This window comes from Lynx rufus, unplaced genomic scaffold (genome assembly GCF_022079265.1).
Source record: "Lynx rufus isolate CCGP_SWC_20201006 ecotype Redwood Valley unplaced genomic scaffold, mLynRuf1.p SCAF_23, whole genome shotgun sequence".
Classification (NCBI taxonomy): domain Eukaryota; kingdom Metazoa; phylum Chordata; class Mammalia; order Carnivora; family Felidae; genus Lynx; species Lynx rufus.
This window is the reverse complement of record NW_025814838.1, coordinates 14,720,976-14,737,561: the sequence shown is the minus strand read 5'-3', so window position 1 is coordinate 14,737,561 and position 16,586 is coordinate 14,720,976. Positions and strand designations below refer to the sequence as shown.

Sequence of the window (16,586 nt, the reverse complement as noted above, 5' to 3'; positions counted from 1 at the left end):
GTCCGAATGACCGTTGGGAGAAATTCTGTCTCCCCGGGACAATGGTGACCTGGGCAGTGCCATTGCCCACTTCCTTAAGCTCGACACAGTACTTCTTAGAAAAGTGTTAGGTTGAATTACATCATCATTGTGGTTTTGTGTCACACCTACAGAATGTGGCCCAGCCTAACACCTGCTTGTGGGGAGGTGCCAGGCTGATCCTGCAAGCTGGTGGCATCTCCCTTTCTCGAAGGTGGCATCCCGTGCTCGGATCTCTTGTTTGCAGCTTCCGGGGACAGCCACCTCCTCCAGCTCTCCAGACTCTTGGGGAAAATGTCTCCCGTTACCTTTACCTGCCAACTGAAGACAACTTCACTGACATTTGATAGGCCAGATATTCATGGTGGCCCCGTGGACTTGACGTGGACTTGATGTGAACACGTCCTGCCTAAGTCAGGTCTGAAGCATCAGCGCTTCCTTCCTCTGCATTGTGGCCACACTGGTGTTCGTTCTCTCACTCCTCTGGTCTCTGTGGAATTCAGATGATGTTCGCTCTGACTGCATTTTCTCTCCCTGTCTTCCTCTCCATTCCCCGCCTGTCCTCTGTGACTCCTCTGGAATCTTCTTACCTGGCTAGATGTCACCTCTTCTCCATCCCCATGGGACTGTTTGAGCCTGCCTTACAGCATATCCACAATCAGTCTTTTAAATGGCACTGATTAGGGTGTGTGCCAGGGCAGGGGGTCGGGCTTTGGGTCCTGATGGCCCGGCTGTGCTAGCTGTGTAGCCTTGGACAAGTGAGGTCACCTCTCTGCACCTCAAGTTGTGAGGATTCAGTGAGTTAACTCAGGGGAAGCACTTCGAACCGATGCCCCTATGCACCGAGCTTTCTGTATAAAATGCCTGTTTGGGGTATCCTGCTTTATGAAATGTATCCCTGTAAGTTGCCTTAAGTTCTTTATTTAACAGGGAAGGATATAAACATGGTAAGTACCACAGACTAGGGCCATTCCTTCAAATAATAACTGTGATTCCTGAAGTATTTAAGTAGGTGAAGAAGGCCCACAGGGCATTAGCATGAACCTCAGGTACTTTTCTACCTGGCCTTTTTCTATAAATGGACAGAAGTTCACGTTAGTGGGTGTTTGTTGTTAGCGGAGTCTAAAAATCGAAAATGAAAACCGGTTGGTCAGGAGGCCTAATTGGATGTGTTTTGGAAATTCCCCATTCTGAGTTGAAATGCAGGTTAACAGACGAGGCTGTCAAGTCATGTGTTGTTTTTCAAAGCTCATTCCGGAGATTGTTTTTGTGATGTGACTAATTACAATGCTTCATTTTACTGAACAAAAGCTAAAATAGCCCTGCCACTCATAGAGCCCCTCCTTCCCTGCCCCACTCCACAGAGCTGGAAAGTCTCCAGGGATAGCACCATTGTCAGGAAGAGACGGGGCGGGGGGGGGGGGGGGCTTCCAGAGAAATTGCTTCATGTGGTTACCTAAGATAAAAACCCCTCCAAATCTTGTTATAATCGCTGAGACTGCTCTCACATAGCCCAGGGCCCGGGAGAGATCCTGGAGAGATCAGGGACGACTAAGATGTTATTCGTGAGAGTGTGCTGGTCATTGTGAGTATACGTGCGTCTGCCTCATAACAGCCCTGCAGGGCAATGGCAGTGAGAACCTCTCCGCTGAAGAGGAGGGCGTCGAAATTCAGAGAGGTGGAGCGAGCTGACCGAAGCCCCCCCAGCTTGGAAGTGACAGAACCCAGGCTTGGATCCAATCTGTCTTATTTCAGAGCTTGTGCATTTCCTGAAAATCACCCTCCCCCACCCCAACTACAGCGGGCCACCCCAGTTCCTGTAGCTGAAATCCTCTCTTAGAGGTGACGGCGACTGTCGCTGACACCAGCTGAGTATTGACCGTGTTTTTATGTGACACTTCAGTTGCTGCAGAACATCTTTCTTAAACTGCAGATTCTTAAAATTGTTCGAGTCAATTGGGCATTTTTGTCCTTAAACCACCAGCCAGCGATCCCACTTGACTTATAATCATCTTTCACTATGACATCTCCTGTTTATGTGCAGCTCAACATCTGGGAAATACTCAAGGTTCTAAGCCAATGAGGGGGAGAAAGCAGATGATTTTTCCAGATAATCCTCTGGCCCACCTTGTTGCCTAGAAAAGCCTGACTCCATCATAGGACCTCATCCTGTTCATTCAGATGTTGGTATATCGTGCTAATTATAGCAGTGGCTGCCCAACACCCAGAGACACAGCCGAGACTTCCCATGTGCCTGGTTCAGAGTCATGTCTGTCTGTCTTTCTCTACCACAGGAAGCCATTCTGATGAGTTGCTTTGAATATGAGGCCCTCGTCTCCAGCCCTGTCCCTTTCCTCATTTCATTAAGTGTTTTCCTTTCCCGTTTGGACAGTAGTGATTTCTTAGCTTTCACAGTCACTGACCCTACCCAGAGTTTGATTCCCCGTGGTCAATTATCCAAGGTACTGAAACGCTTACCGGCTGGCCTGAGGTTTCCACTGGAGCAAAACTCAGTTCAGATTCAAAAAACGTTGTCCAAGTGACCCACTCAGTGCCGAGTGTGGTGCTCAAAAGAGGGGTAGAGAGATGAGGACACGCAGCTCCTTGTCCTCAGATGGTACCCAGTCTAGGGGAGACAGAGAAGACAGGCCCGGCAGCAGGTGACAGAGGTTGGCTTAGGGCACCATCAGGAAATGCAAATAGGCTACCCCAGGGAGGAGGAGCGAGCAGGGAAGGGCATTCCGAGGAGAAGGTGCTTGATGAGTAGGACTCACCAGGCGAAGAAGGCAGCGTGGGGACGGGTAAAGAGCTCAGGCTGAGAAGAGGCATAGACAGGAAAGGGAGCATGGCACACGTGGGGAGCTTGAACGAGTCGGGTCAGCTAGATGATGCGGTGCAGCGTGGCCAGCGAGGTTTCCGTCTGGCCCTTTCACGTGGAAATGGCGGAAAGCTCAACCGAAATTGGCTTCAGCCAAAAGGGAATGTGTTAAGCCCTGCAAGCAAACAGCCTTGGTGTAGGGCTGGCTTCCGGGTTGACCAGGGGCACAGACAAGTGGGCCTGTTCTCAGCATGTCCTATGTTCTCTGCGGGCATTCTCTGTGGGGTTCTTCTCGTCAGCACAAGTGGCCAGTAGGAGCTCTAAATACACTCCCCTTCAAGTCAACTAGGAAAGAGAATCTCTTTCCCATTAATTGCAGCCAAAGCCTCACCACATCATAGGTGGTCACATGTCCATTCTTGAACCAATTGCCGTGGCCAGGGGAATGAAGGCATGAGCCGATGGGCTTATGCCTGGGTCACAGATACCACCCGGAGCATGCAGTGTGAGAGGAGAGGATGGCAGCTTCCGGAAGAGCTGGCAGGCCCCCGTAACCAGAGGGAACTGGCTGAACCAGGTGGCCCAAAGCAACACACGTCCGGTACAGGCTGGCAAGGGGGGCCTCGTCTGCTGTGCCGAGCGGGTTGGGCGTTACGCAGCACATGATGAGGGCCCCGCGGAGTGTTTCAGAGGGGAGTGACACGTGGGACTGGTGACTGAGGCCGATCACTGTGGCAGTGGAGAGGTGGGGTCAATTGCAGGCCGTTTTTGAGAGTCCTGGCAGGAGTTGATGAAGGAACTGAGCTCAGGAGTGGAGAAGAGGGAGTAAACCCGAAACACAGGAGGAGGTAGAATTGGCCACACTCCATGTGCTCATCTGCCGGCCAGAAGACAGAGTTTGAGCTGCACTGAGCAGTCACACTGGGGACCTAGCCCTGGGAGGCAAGGCTTTTGATCATGAATTTAGACCAAAGGCTTACCTTCTGCAAGCAAGGGAGAGAGTCCACGCATTGCCAAAACAGCGGCCGCTCTCTCCTTGAATCGGAGATCTCCTGAGGGGCTTACTGTTATTTTTATTTAGTCCACAATGCTCTGCCCACTGGCCCCCAAACTCTTGAGATTTATGTTCTCATTACTACTGAGCGCATTGCTCTAAAGTACACATTAGGTTCGTAAACACAATTTCAGGGCTCTGTGAGAATACGGAGATGCACGGTGACAGAAAATGAGCTTCCCTGCCGGCTCCGGCGGGTTGAGACTTCATTTCCTTTGACGGCAGCATTCTTAGTGGGGGGCAGAAAGGCGCCCTCGGGTTAGAAGTATTAGTAACTAATCGCCGAGCGGTAGCCGCCTCCTATAAGCCGTCATTTAACAATCCGGTGGTGGCCCGGTGTGCGGGGTGACCCGTGACCCTCTCTGTTTATTTACCAGCAAAGAGCTATCCCCTGCAGCAGCTTTTGGGCCCTTGGAGGCAAACAAAAGGCCCTCATGCAGTGCTGGCCTCGCTTCAACAAGCAGCTGGTTTCCAACGCAAACTGCTTTGCTGAGTGCCTCCCACCCTCCCTGTCCCAAAACGGGATAATCTATCTGACCGCGTCCCAGCAGCTTGAGCCCCACGGGCCTTTCGGCTCCAGTTCTGCAAAAGGGCAGTTTCCAGCTGTGTGGGCAAGCTGGTGAGCTCCTCTGAACCTCAGTTTAGTAATCTGTAGGCCAGGAGTAGCTGTACTCGCTCTGTCAAATTATCGTGAAGCTTAAAAGAGACATGAGAACAGCTGTAGAGGTGCTTGGCACAGGTACTAGTTGTATGACTCGGGCACGTCGCGGGACTTCTCTGAGATGATGTCCTTCAGCGATTCTCCACCAGGAACCATCTTGTTCCCGAGGCAGCGTTTGGCACTGCCTGCGGGCACCTTTGGGCGTCCGAACCTGGGGGCTGCTGCTGGCCTCCAGTGGGTGGAGGTTGGAGAGGCTGCCTATCCTAGAGCGCACGGGGCGACTCCCACTGCACAGAGTCATCTGGCCCAGATGTCAGTAAGGCTGAGGCTGAGAAGCTCTCTCTCACACACACACCCAGGAAATACTTAGTGTAATGCCTGGCTGCAAGTATTTCTGGAGAGGGCATCTATCCAGTGGTGGGTGCTGAGTGTCAGCGACTGCGCTAAATTTAGACAGGCAGAGAGCAAAGACGGTCATCCCCTGGATGGTCGGAATGGAAGTGCCAGAGCTCAGAGCAGACTCACCTGACCCGGCGTGGGGGAGTGGGAGTGGGGGAGGGGGTCACAGGCCACTTGGTGGAGGAAGAGAGCTCAAACGATGTCACAGGAGGGGCACCAGCCGTAGGCACTGGGGTAGAGAGGCGGGCGGCTTTCGTGTGTGACTCCTGGACCCCTCTGTGTGTCCATCACATGGGCCCGTGGGGGGAGGGGCTGGGCGGCGAGTGTGTTGGCAGGCCTGGCACTCCAGGATGGGAACTGTCACCTCTGCTCCGGTCTAAGATCACGGCTCTGTCCTCGTAAGCTTGGGTTGCAAAATAAAATAACATCTTGTTCTGACTGTAGCTGTCGCTGCTTTTGTTACTTTTGAGGCTATTTGCTAATAAGAGGCATAATTTAGGCCTTGCAGGTGGCCTTCATTTTGGCAAGTTGCTAAGCACCCACTTTCTGAAGGCACAGGGGCCCTAGATGCAGCAAGAGCTGGGGCTGCCTCGCGGCATGGCAGCCTGTGCCTCCCCTCCCGCCCTCTGCAGACAGACAGCAGTGTTCACATGCGGTGTTTCCACAGGCCAAGCCACCACCAGTAGTCTCCCAGATCGGGGTGCTCCACACACGGCACTCCCCACCCCACCACTGTGTCCGTGGCAGACATCGCTAATCAATCAGGACCTTGTTCAGGGAGCTGATCCTCCTCCACACGCCACTGCCTGCCCCAGACAGCCGCACTAATGGGTTAGAGTAGGCGGGCAACCCTAGACTGGGCAGACCTGCCAACTTTATTCTAGACCCTTCCTGACCCTGTGGCCCCGGGCACATCACATGACCCCTCCAAGTTTGTTTCCTCTCCTGCAAAATGTGGGGAATACTTACCTACTTTGCCTGCTTGTTATGAACACTGGAGAGTTAAGGTGCCCAGTATAGCCCTCCAGTATACACTAAGTGCCCAGTAATTGTCAACTGCCTTCCTGTGTGCATAGAACTTCCCCTTCCTAGACTGCAGCGGGACTCGTGGTCCGTTTTCTTCCCACCTGATCTTGTCATTCATCTTCTCCACTGCATTTTTCTCAGAATGTGGCCTGGGCAGGGCAGGGATGCTGCCTTAGAATCCTTTTCATCTTCCAGGATTCCCTTAAGATGTGGTAGCGGGTTATAGGAACGTGGCAGAGACTGCTGTTGGCTTGTCCGGAACACCCATTTCTCACTTACTCTTGGTCACAGAACCCTGGGCAATGTGCCCAAGTGGAAGATCCTAAGTTTCCCTGCCTCCCTTGCAGCTGCAGCTGACCAGGTGACTGAAACCTGGCCAACCAGATACAGACACTCGTGGTGGGTCTTGCTCAGGAGATTGGCTCAAAGAGAGGAGCCTCGTCTGGGTGGTACGTGCCTCGCCCTTCTCTTCTTTTTCCTTCCTGCTGCTTGAAACTCAGACACGATAATTGGAGCTCCAGCAGCCGTCTCGGCCCGTGAGAAGACCATTACAGGTGGCAGAGCAGGATAGAAGGCACTCGATCTCAGGGACTTGGTGGACCGGCCATACCAATCCTGGCCTGCCTCCCTATGAACTTGAGAAAATAAACCCCAAATGATAGGCCTCTGCTATTTTGGAACCAAATGCAATTCCTAACAGCTACAAAGATTTCTTCAAAAGAGGTTGGGAGAATTGTATGCCCAGCACCCTAGAGATGTTAGGTGCAGAACGTTTAGGGATCTGGAGTTTAATTAATTTGACAGCTCTTCATGAGTTCCCACGTGTACCAGGTGCTGCTGGGCACTGTGGCTCATTGCTGGGTTTACCAAGGAAAACGAAGAAGAACGCTGGAAGAGAGGTGAGCAAGGGGATATCCTGCTGCACCCTTGAAGGCACGTGCAGGAATTCCGACTCCCTCTTGAGCACCATGGAGAGCGACGGAAGGACTTAAATGCATCATTTGGAACCTCTCTTCTGGGTGTGGGCATGGAGCAGGGGCAGGACGGGAGAGAGCTGACTTGATCCATGCTGGCCAGGATTCCTTCTCCCTCCTAGAAGATGCGAGCCTGCTAGCCATCTCTGAAACCCCCACCCACCCACTTTCTATACCAGAGCCCTAAGTCTTATATTTTACATGGGTGACCAATCAGACCTTAGTATATTTCTGGCATTTTCTAAAACTCCCACAGCTCTTGACCTTGTGGGCTGGGCCTTCTTGGTCCCGGGTCTGCCCCTGTCAAAGGCATTTTAACTGAGAACCTTGTCCTTTCTTGGTCAGCCACAGGCCGGGCAAACAATGGAAGTTTGGTCGGCATCCGCTGTGTCTATAACTGACCTCTAGGTGGCAGTGGCTGCCTGCTGCCGCTCCCGCTCTCCATACCACGGCAGCTGAAAGTCCTCTTTCCCCCATCAGCCAGTCTTCCTTCTCTTTCCTCCCTGGATTTTGGATCCAGACACCTATTTCTCTCTCTGTCTTACATGCTGTCCCTTTGGACTTGGCACTTTTCACTGCTATTAGCGTCGTGTATCTTCTTTACAAAGTCTTTGTTTGTACCACGGACCGGATGGGGCATCACACAGTCTGCATGCGTAGACTTTGGTCCTTCCTGTCAAAGACTTCCATCCCTGGCTCACTGTCAGACAGTCACCAATGAGGATGGGCGTTTTTATGTGTAGGTGGGTGGCTGGATGCAGAGGATGAGCACTGTGCCTGCCTGCCCTCTTCGTTCTTGTCTCCTTTTCCTTGTGTTCATCCCTGCATCCAAACATCCATCTATCCCTGCACTCCTGTGCCCTTGAGGCCTTTGAGTACCTTGAGGCCCTGAGAATTCCTAGGAGCATCTAAATCATGGATTCTTGACCTCAAAAAAATGTATCCGTGGTAAAGCTACAAAGACTTGTACAGGTACAAATACAGGTAAATGTTCGGGTGACATTCATTTGTCCCTTCAGTCCCTGAACCGTGTTTATTGGGCAGCTATTTTCCAGGCACTGGGAACTGAGTGTGGGTACTAGGTCCTGCGGTGTAGTGAGTAAGACTTAGGAATTTTTATGCTAGTTGAGAGGAGACAGCAGTCAATAAATAAATATGCATAATGATTATTAATGATGCCACATGCTAGGAAGAAACAGAATACCGTGGTAGATGAATTGGGGGCAAGGAGATGATAAAACCTTTTATAGAGTCCAGTGGGACAGCCACCTGAGGAGAAGGGAGCAGAGTTGTGTGACCTGAGTCGTGGGAGATGTGTGGGCTTTGCCAGGCAGACCGTAGCGGGAAAGGCATTGCAGACAGAGGTCCTGGCATAGAAAAGGCCACTTGGAGTGGAGCACCCATGTGGGGGAGGGACAATTCAGGGGTCTCTGGTGACAGCTCAGCGTGGCGGTGGCCCAGGCTGCAGTTTGGAGTATGAATGGGATGGGGCTGCCGAGACAGGCAGCAGGAAGATGGGGGAGGGACCTCACGTGCTTTGTCCAGGGGTGTGGACTTGATCTTAGAACCAGGGGGCTTCCACTGGGTTTGTGGTGGCCTAGTGCTGCATAGACGTGCCTCAGACCCCACCCCCCAACCCTGGGTAAAGAGGGGTGGGGTGGGGGGGGCCTAACTCTCCCCATGCTCTTGCCATAGCTGTTCTAATGCCTCAGACCCCCCCTGGGTAAAGAGGGGCAGGGTGGGGGGGCCTGATTCCCCTCCTACCCCACCCCCACCCCCCGTGTTCTTGCCATAGCTGTTCTGTCTTCGTCTCTTAAATCAGTCATATCTACACAGAGTGTCTGGTCCAGGCAGAGAGTGGGAGTGGGGAGGGACGTTTGAAGGTCTGTGGGTTGAGCGTAGTTACTAGCCATCTGGGCTTTTGCCCTCGGATCTGGCTCTCTGGGCCTCCGTTTGTGTGTGAAAGAGGGCTAACAGCAGTGCTGCCTTTTGGAGTTTTCGTGAGGATTAAACAGGGCACACGGTGAGGTGCTTACTCGCACGAGAGCCCGTTCCAGGGTCCATGCTCAGCAAATGCTAGTTGTAGGCTCGGTTCTCCCGTGTATTCCTCTCTGGCTGCTTCTCCAGCACCTCACATGGTTGTGGATACACAGCACTCACATCGTTAATGTTGGTCGTCACCTCTCGTCCTTCTCACCCAGGATCCTGTGGTGACATCATCTCTCTGCCCCTTTCACAGTCAACATAGTGGAGGCCAAAGGAAAGTCAGCGTAGCACGGCGGCTCAAGAGCTCAGGTTCTGAAGGCCGGACAGAGAGAGGTAGGATCTCTGCTCTGCCGCATTCCAGCTGTGCGAGTTTGAGCAGGAACTCTAGTTGTCAGACGTGGCCTAGTTGTTGTGACTTCGTGGTGGTGGCCAGCCGGGCCCCAGGACTCTTCTGAAATGCTCTGAGATGATTTGTAGAAGTGTGTGCACCTAGTGGGGGTGTGCGTGTAAGTGTCTTCTCAGAAGAGAATCCATAGGCCTTGTGAGTGTTCTCGGGGAGTCTGTCCCCAGGAAGCGTGGAAAGATTCCACATGGTGGCCTGCAGGGACCCATGGCAGGATACGACAGCTGCTCAGGGGCTCCCCCGGCACATGAGCTCCTGGCAGGCGGTGGGCCTTCACCATCTAGGCGATGAAGGCCGCCAGACGATGCTTTGTGTATCTCCGGGCCAAAGGAGTGTTTGACTCACGTTGCTGGAGTTCACTGTGACAAATCCTTGGCCCCCATGCCACCTTCTCTGGGCAGTAAGTGTAGATCTCAGACAAGGCCCGCCTCCCCTTTTCTTCCCTCCCCAGCTCCAGTGCCTTCACTGAGAGTCCAGTCCTGCACGTGTCTTTCTCACATCCAACAAGAATTCAGTCCCTCATTGGGTTACTAATAACACGATAGATGTGTCCCGCACTGTGTCACTGGGCTGGGACACCATCCTGTGAGGTCGATGCTGGCGTGTCACCAGTGTACAGATGCAAAAACCAAGGTTCAGAAAGGTTAGGAAGCTGCTTGGCCTGAGTTCCCCAGCCGGATGAGCCCTGGGCTGTAACTTGTGTTCCCTGGAGAGGGCCCTCCTCACTCTGGGCCGTCAGGAAGGGCTCACCCAGTGTTGCAAGCCCGAGACGTGAATAAATGTGAAGAAACGTTCATCCCGGCCCCATCTTAGACATCAGCATCTTCTTTTTATTTATTTATTTATTTATTTTTAATTTTTTTTTTTTAACGTTTATTTATTTTTGAGACAGAGAGAGACAGAGCATGAACGGGGGAGGGTCAGAGACAGGGAGACACAGAATCTGAAACAGGCTCCAGGCTCTGAGCTGTCAGCACAGAGCCCGACGCGGGGCTCGAACTCACAGACCATGAGATCATGACCTGAGCCGAAGTCGGAAGCTTAACCGACTGAGCCACCCAGGTGCCCCTGCATCTTCTTTTTAAAGGAACAAACGCTCCCTTCTGGATGTCATGATGAGGGAGACATGAGTACGTGGAGCGAATTAACCGTGTTACGACGTTTGTGGTCTTCAGGCCGGCACAATTTGGTCGTGTGTGGAGACAAAAGAGGTTCTTGCTAATGACTACTACGTCTCCTTGAGCGTGCATCAGAGAGAGGTGCACCGAGTTCTCGCGTCACGTCGGAAATGTTCTATTGTTCTGTTTGTTTTTCATTACTCTGAAATGATTACTGCAAAAATTCTTAAATTGGATGCTTTTCAGAGAAGAAGATTAAAGCCCATAAGCACAGGCTTGCAGCTGTGTAAAAAGGAGCGTGCATCTGTGTTCCTGTGGGACGCTCCGGGCAGAGCCGTGGCGGCCTCACCTTGGGCTCTCCCCCCGGGTGCAGGGGGTGTGCCCGCCATGCTCCTTCCGGGAGCCTGCGTGGAGCTAAGTTGACATCTTGTGGCATTTTCCTCAGCCGTCCTTGTGGCATAATTGAACTGCATTTCATGGGGAATGGTCCTCCGGGTGCCAAGACCAGGAGGCTGAAACGTACTCTTGCTTCAGCACCTGCCTGAGAACCTGTAGCTGTTTGATTAAGGCTCAGTTCTTTTTTTTTTTTTTATTTGTTTGGTTTATTCATTTGAGAGAGTGTGAGCGTGCATGAGTGGGGGAGGGGCAGAAAGCGAGGGAGACACAGAATCCCCAGCAGGTTCTGCACTGTGAGCATAGAACCCGACTCAGCGCTCGAACCCAGGAACCCCGAGAACGTGACCTGAGCCTAAATCAAGAACTAAATCAGCTGAATCAGCGCTCAACCAACTGACCCACGCGGGCGCCCCAAGGATCAGTTCTAATTAGAGAATCTAGTTAGAGAGTCATTATCTGCAGACTGTGGTGGTTGTTAGAGAGTCCCCGCTCTTCCTGTGTATTGAGTGAGGGGGGAAGTATTTGTACTCCTGCTGTTGGCTATAAGGTAGTCCCAGCCTTGGTAGCCAGGCTCCCCGGGGAGGGAGGGGTACTTGAAAAAGCTTTGCATTGTTACGCAAATGAGTTAAAGGACCCATTCAACGTAGAAAGGGGAATACTTTGAGGAAAAAGGAGTAGGTGTCCTTTAGAATGCTTTACTATCTGCTTCTCTGAGAATTGCCCCTCCCTTCCGCAGACACACTGAGCAGGGGCACAGAGGAGACACTCCCCACACTCATTGGCTCTTGGTGGACACCCAACTAGGGGAAAACCGATCTGGACACTGGCCTTATCACATTCTCTTTTGGTCTGAGTTCTTTTGAGTGTAGGTGGCAAAAACTTTATCTTAAACTGGCTTAAAGAGAACAGTTAGGTTAGGGGCTTCTGTAGCAGAAGCGTTCAGGTGTGGCTTGATCCAGGTGCTGTCCCCCTCTGTTCCCTAGCCCACAGTTCTGCTTTCCTCTGCATTGGCTTTATTCTGTGGTAGATTCCCCTTCTTGTGGTCATCAGCAGTACTGAGCTTATAACCTCACAGGGCAAGAATAATGAAAGACTGTCATTTCTTCCCCAGTCACCCAGGCTGCAGATTGGCCTTGCTTAGGCAAAATGCCTGTACTGTAGTGCACGCAGGACTTTAACTGACCAAGCCTTGATATCACGCCTACCTGTAGGGTCAGAGCTGGCCTGGGATTCATAGGAAGCCCAGAGACTGAGATTGGGTGGAGAGCGGGTCCCTGGAGGAGAGCAGAGTAGCTGATGTCAGGCAGAGAGAAACAGCCCTGTTCACTGTGGACGTTCTCTCCTGGACCTCCGAGATTGGGCAGCCTTGACTGGGTTGGTCTGAATGTATGTGGTGCTGGGTTTGAGAGGTGTCCTGTTTGGATCACGAGCTCAGAAGCAGTGAAAGCAAGCTGTGTGGAAAGAGAACTGAGTGGGTGCACAGAGAGCAGCAGAGTGTGGGATGTGCAGCTCCCTGCCCCCGTTTTGCCCGGCGTTGTGGCTCCCGGTCCGGCCCCTCAGAGGGCCCAGCGGCGTCTCCAGCCCTTGGCTCCCGGAGATGCCCTCGTGTCCTTCCAGTACGTCTGCATTTCCTCGAAGGCATCATGAATTGGTTTCTCTTCCTGGCGATCTAGAGTCCATGACTCAGAAGACAAGGGCCAGGGACACTGTTAGACCAGCTCCTGGGGGTTTCTCTGCAGGAGAGAGGCTCCTGGCTCCTAGTCCTGGTGGAGATTGAGGTGCCCAGAGCAGAATCACGATGAGACCCGGCAGAGCCCGGCATGAGTATGTGTGAGGGAAGTTCTCCGTTCCTTAAAGGATAATTAGCAGCAGTAAGAGAAACAGGGTCATTCTTAATCACGTTAGAAAGGGACCGTGTTTTCCTTGCTGAATTTTGACCTCCCTTCCCCATTCGTTTATACAAGAGCTGCTTGCCTGCCTGACCCTTGATGACACGGCCCACATCTCAGAGGCCAGTGCAGTTGAATAGTCCTCGCCTGGCTGAAACGCTTCAGAAGCCCTGAAACCATCTTTGGGGAGTGGGGGTAGTAGCTATTTCTCTGCTGCCTCCAGAGTTGAGGTCACTGCTTGTTCAGATGCCACGTTCCTTTATAACAGTTTCATTCTTACTAATTTTCTATTCTCAAGAATATTCGACGTGGGAAGGTCATCATGTACTCCAGCAAAGTAGAAAACTCCTTCTGTTGTAGCTTTGGCCTGGACAGCCCCTCCCATTCCCCCTTCCTTCCAGCCAGCTTTTCCTCTTCCTTCAAGAGTTTGCTTAGATACCACCACCTCCTGGAGGCCCTCCTTGATGCCTTCCACACCAAATCATCTGCCACTTCTCCTTGTCTCCTGGCCTCCTGTGCTTCCCTCTGTCATGACGCCTATTCTACTAGACCGTAGTTTTTGTCTGTTCGTCTGCCTCACAAACGTGTGACCTTCTTGAGAGCAGGCCGCTAGCTTTTGCTAATAATAGCTAACTTTTGTGAAATGCTTACATGCCAAGCAGAGTGATTGATCTCAGACACAATCCTAGAAGGTGGGTGCTAAAATCGTCCTCATTTTGCGTTAAGAAATCAGGGCACGCAGAGAGGCTTCCTAAATTGGGTAAGGTCACATCGCTAAATAGATAAAGTGAAGTCAGTATTTGACTCGAGGCATTCCTTGTCCCCAGACTGTGCTCAGCATCATCACTCCAGCTGTCGGTCCACCTCTGTCTCTGTGCCTGCAGCCAGCGAAGGTCCTGGCAGGTAGTAGGTGCTCAGTAAGCACGGGGTGACCCGAAGGAGATGGTCCCAAGCTGCCTGTGCTCTGCCTGCCCTGCTCCGTGGGGAAGGCCCGCATCCGAGGGGGTTTTGCTGCTTTTATTACCGGGAGTTAGAGGCAGGTTGGGTGCCCACTTCGGTACAGGCATGCGTGCTGTCCGAGAGCACGTTCTCACCCCGGCCCTTCCCCTCAGCGAGGCACAGAGACCTACTCTGTTTTAGGAACTTCTTTCCCATGCCGGCAGCTTTCTCACAGGCTTTAGTGGTGAGCCCACAGAGGGAAAAGCAACTTCCTATGTATCACAGCAATATCACAGCTAGCTGTTCGGGGGCCACAGACGAGTTTGGAGCCTCAGATCTCCCAAGAGGGTTTTACTTCCAGTTGCCCTGTACTGCATTCAGGCACGTACGGGGGTGAGTAGGGCCGACCTCGGGGCCCCGGCTGTGGCTTCGCACAGGCTGCTCAGCCTGGTCTCCTGGCCCCGGGCGGGCGGCCGCTCCCCAGGCTGCACTGAGCGTTCCTGGCCCGGCTCTGTGGCCCAGCTCCCTTGGGGACGGGAGGCTCCGCCTCTTTCCATCTAAATGACAGAGATAGTCCTCTGGGTTTGGGACCAGGCCGTGCATTTCAGAAGGTCTCTCTGTTTGAAAATTTACCCAATTTATTTGGAGAAAAGAACGAGGGTCAGCTGTCTCTTTAGGGTCAACCAGAAGTCCCATTTACTTGAAAAATGTCACTTAAGCTTTCTATTACCAAAGTTGATGTTCAGTAGAGGAATGAATTTCTGAGGAACTCAGAAAACATTGAAGAAGCCATAAAGATAATAAAAACCCATCAACATTATGAAATAACCACTGTAAATGTTTTGATTTGAATCCTTCTGGCCTTATTTTCAGCAAGATAATGGCACATATTGGTACATGTGATTGGAATGTTCCATTTCAGTACATCATAAGTAGGCCCTGAATTATTGCAGAATAAACAGATACCCAGTTTCTGCTCCCCCCTTTCCCCTACCCCAGGAAGACTCAGCTAGTATTAGTATCTGGGAAGAAAAAGCCAGAAGACTTTTCTACTTTCTCAGTGAGTCTGAAATGCCATTTTGTAATTTCTGTGCTGCGGAGTAACCAGCTTTCAACAAGAGAATGTCTCTTAGCACATGGCCAAGGGAATATAATATGCATGACTCAAATATTCAGATGGCAACATGTGACCACTGGATGAAGTCATATTTCCTTTTAAAATTCCCTAAATGTGATCATTGGAGCCCCCAGCAGCTTGATTGCCGGAAATTAGCTCCCATCAAAATGGCTCCAGCTATTTCTGAGTTCCCCGGGGACTGTCTCCCGCACCCTTAGGGACTCGCTCCTTGTGATTTTCTCTGTGGCCCCCGATCTTGCGGCCATGCTGAAGGTGACCATTGTGAGGCGGCCAGGCCCCTGGGCCCAGCTGCCCACCCGTGATCGCTGCCCCTCCGGCTTGGGGCGGGGAAGGGATTACCGTGCTATCTCGTCTCTGCTGTTCCAACCCAAATATGGCCTCTGTGGCTGTTCCCTATGCTCCTTCCAGGCCAGGAATCAAGACCAGGCCAGAACTTTGATTAAAACTGTGCCAACAGTTTAGGGATCGTGCCAAGAAATACAGCTTGGGGAGATCTCTGAGTTCCTACTGCTAGGCGTCGCTCTCCTCAAGTCCAGGCCGGTGTTCAGGAGTCTCTCAAGTCTGTCTCCCTGCCTCGCCTCTGGTGTCTGACTTTCTTGAAAGGGCCGGCTTCTCCCCCCGTCCCGGGGCAGGGCTCTGCCTGGAGCCCAGGGCCAGCGGGCTAGGAATCCACAGTACTGGCAGCTTCTCCCTTGTCTCTGACGGAGGGTCCTCGGTGGGCTCTGAGGGGACCGGAAGGGCATTCACTTAGCAGGTGTGGCAGGGAGTGGAGCCTGGGCCCACCAGTCCCCTGTGAGAGCCCCTCTGCATCTGGCCATCAGTGGAAGTGGTCTTGCCCATGATTGTATCTAGTGCCAGGTTTTAATTTTGAGCCGCGATGTGAGGGGTGGGTCATGAACTCAAGAGTCAAGGGATCCAGAGTCCCCACCTTTTTCATTAGCATCCCTTGGTCTTGGGGAGACAGGGTCTTAAAGGAAGAGCGAATGCCCTGAACCCTGGGTCCAGTTCTTCTCAGCGCAGAAGCCACTTGGGTGCAGTCCAGTGGGAAGGCTGGTCTTTGGCGGAAGTACTGAGACCACTGTCCAGTGTCCAAGATGGCAGAGCCTGGGCCCGAGTGCAGTTGGCATCCCCGGTGCGCCACGACCCTCTCCGCGAAAGAAGCCGTCCACAGGTCAGCCAGTGCCCGTGATCGTGGGGTCACTGTTCCAGGTAGAGCCGAGACTAGGCTGCGTCCATCCTCCTTCGGAAGCGTCCACTCTCTCTCCTCCTTTAAAAGATGTGCCGGGGTTGTGCTGGCAATTCTTAGTAAATAATGCATTTCCTGCTTTGCTAGCCTGCCGCATTTCCATAACCCAGTGAACTGAAAAGTCATGTTTCTCCAGCGAAGTTATTCATCCTATTCTTGGCATTGGGCTGCTGTAATATCGCTCCATCAGTGTGGTCATACGGTAATTCAGGCATTTTGTTCTAGCAACGAGGACACTTAGAGTTAATAACACATGAAGCCATTTCATTAAACGGGAAGTTTTGTTAGGACACATTAACACAGGCCACCAACCAAAACACAAATCATTCGTTGGATATTAAGGAAGCAAGATGAATTAGGAACCTAAAGGCATTTTTAAAAGAGTCTTTGTCATCCTGATGTCATCGGACTGTCTTTGCGTACAGCCATGTGCAGAAAGGGCATCGGAACTGGGAGTTCATAACTTTTCTTTCCTTTCAGTTACAGACGGCATCGCTCTTGGGTGTAACCTCAGTTTAAGC

General features: G+C 52.2%; 1 protein-coding gene across 10 annotated transcripts in view; it reads left to right on the top strand.

Annotated features, from left to right (window-relative positions):
- The window catches only part of SNX29 (sorting nexin 29), a 499,996-nt gene that overhangs the window by 390,392 nt on the left and 93,018 nt on the right, over positions 1-16,586 (top strand). The gene's annotated exons all lie outside the window — the stretch shown is intronic.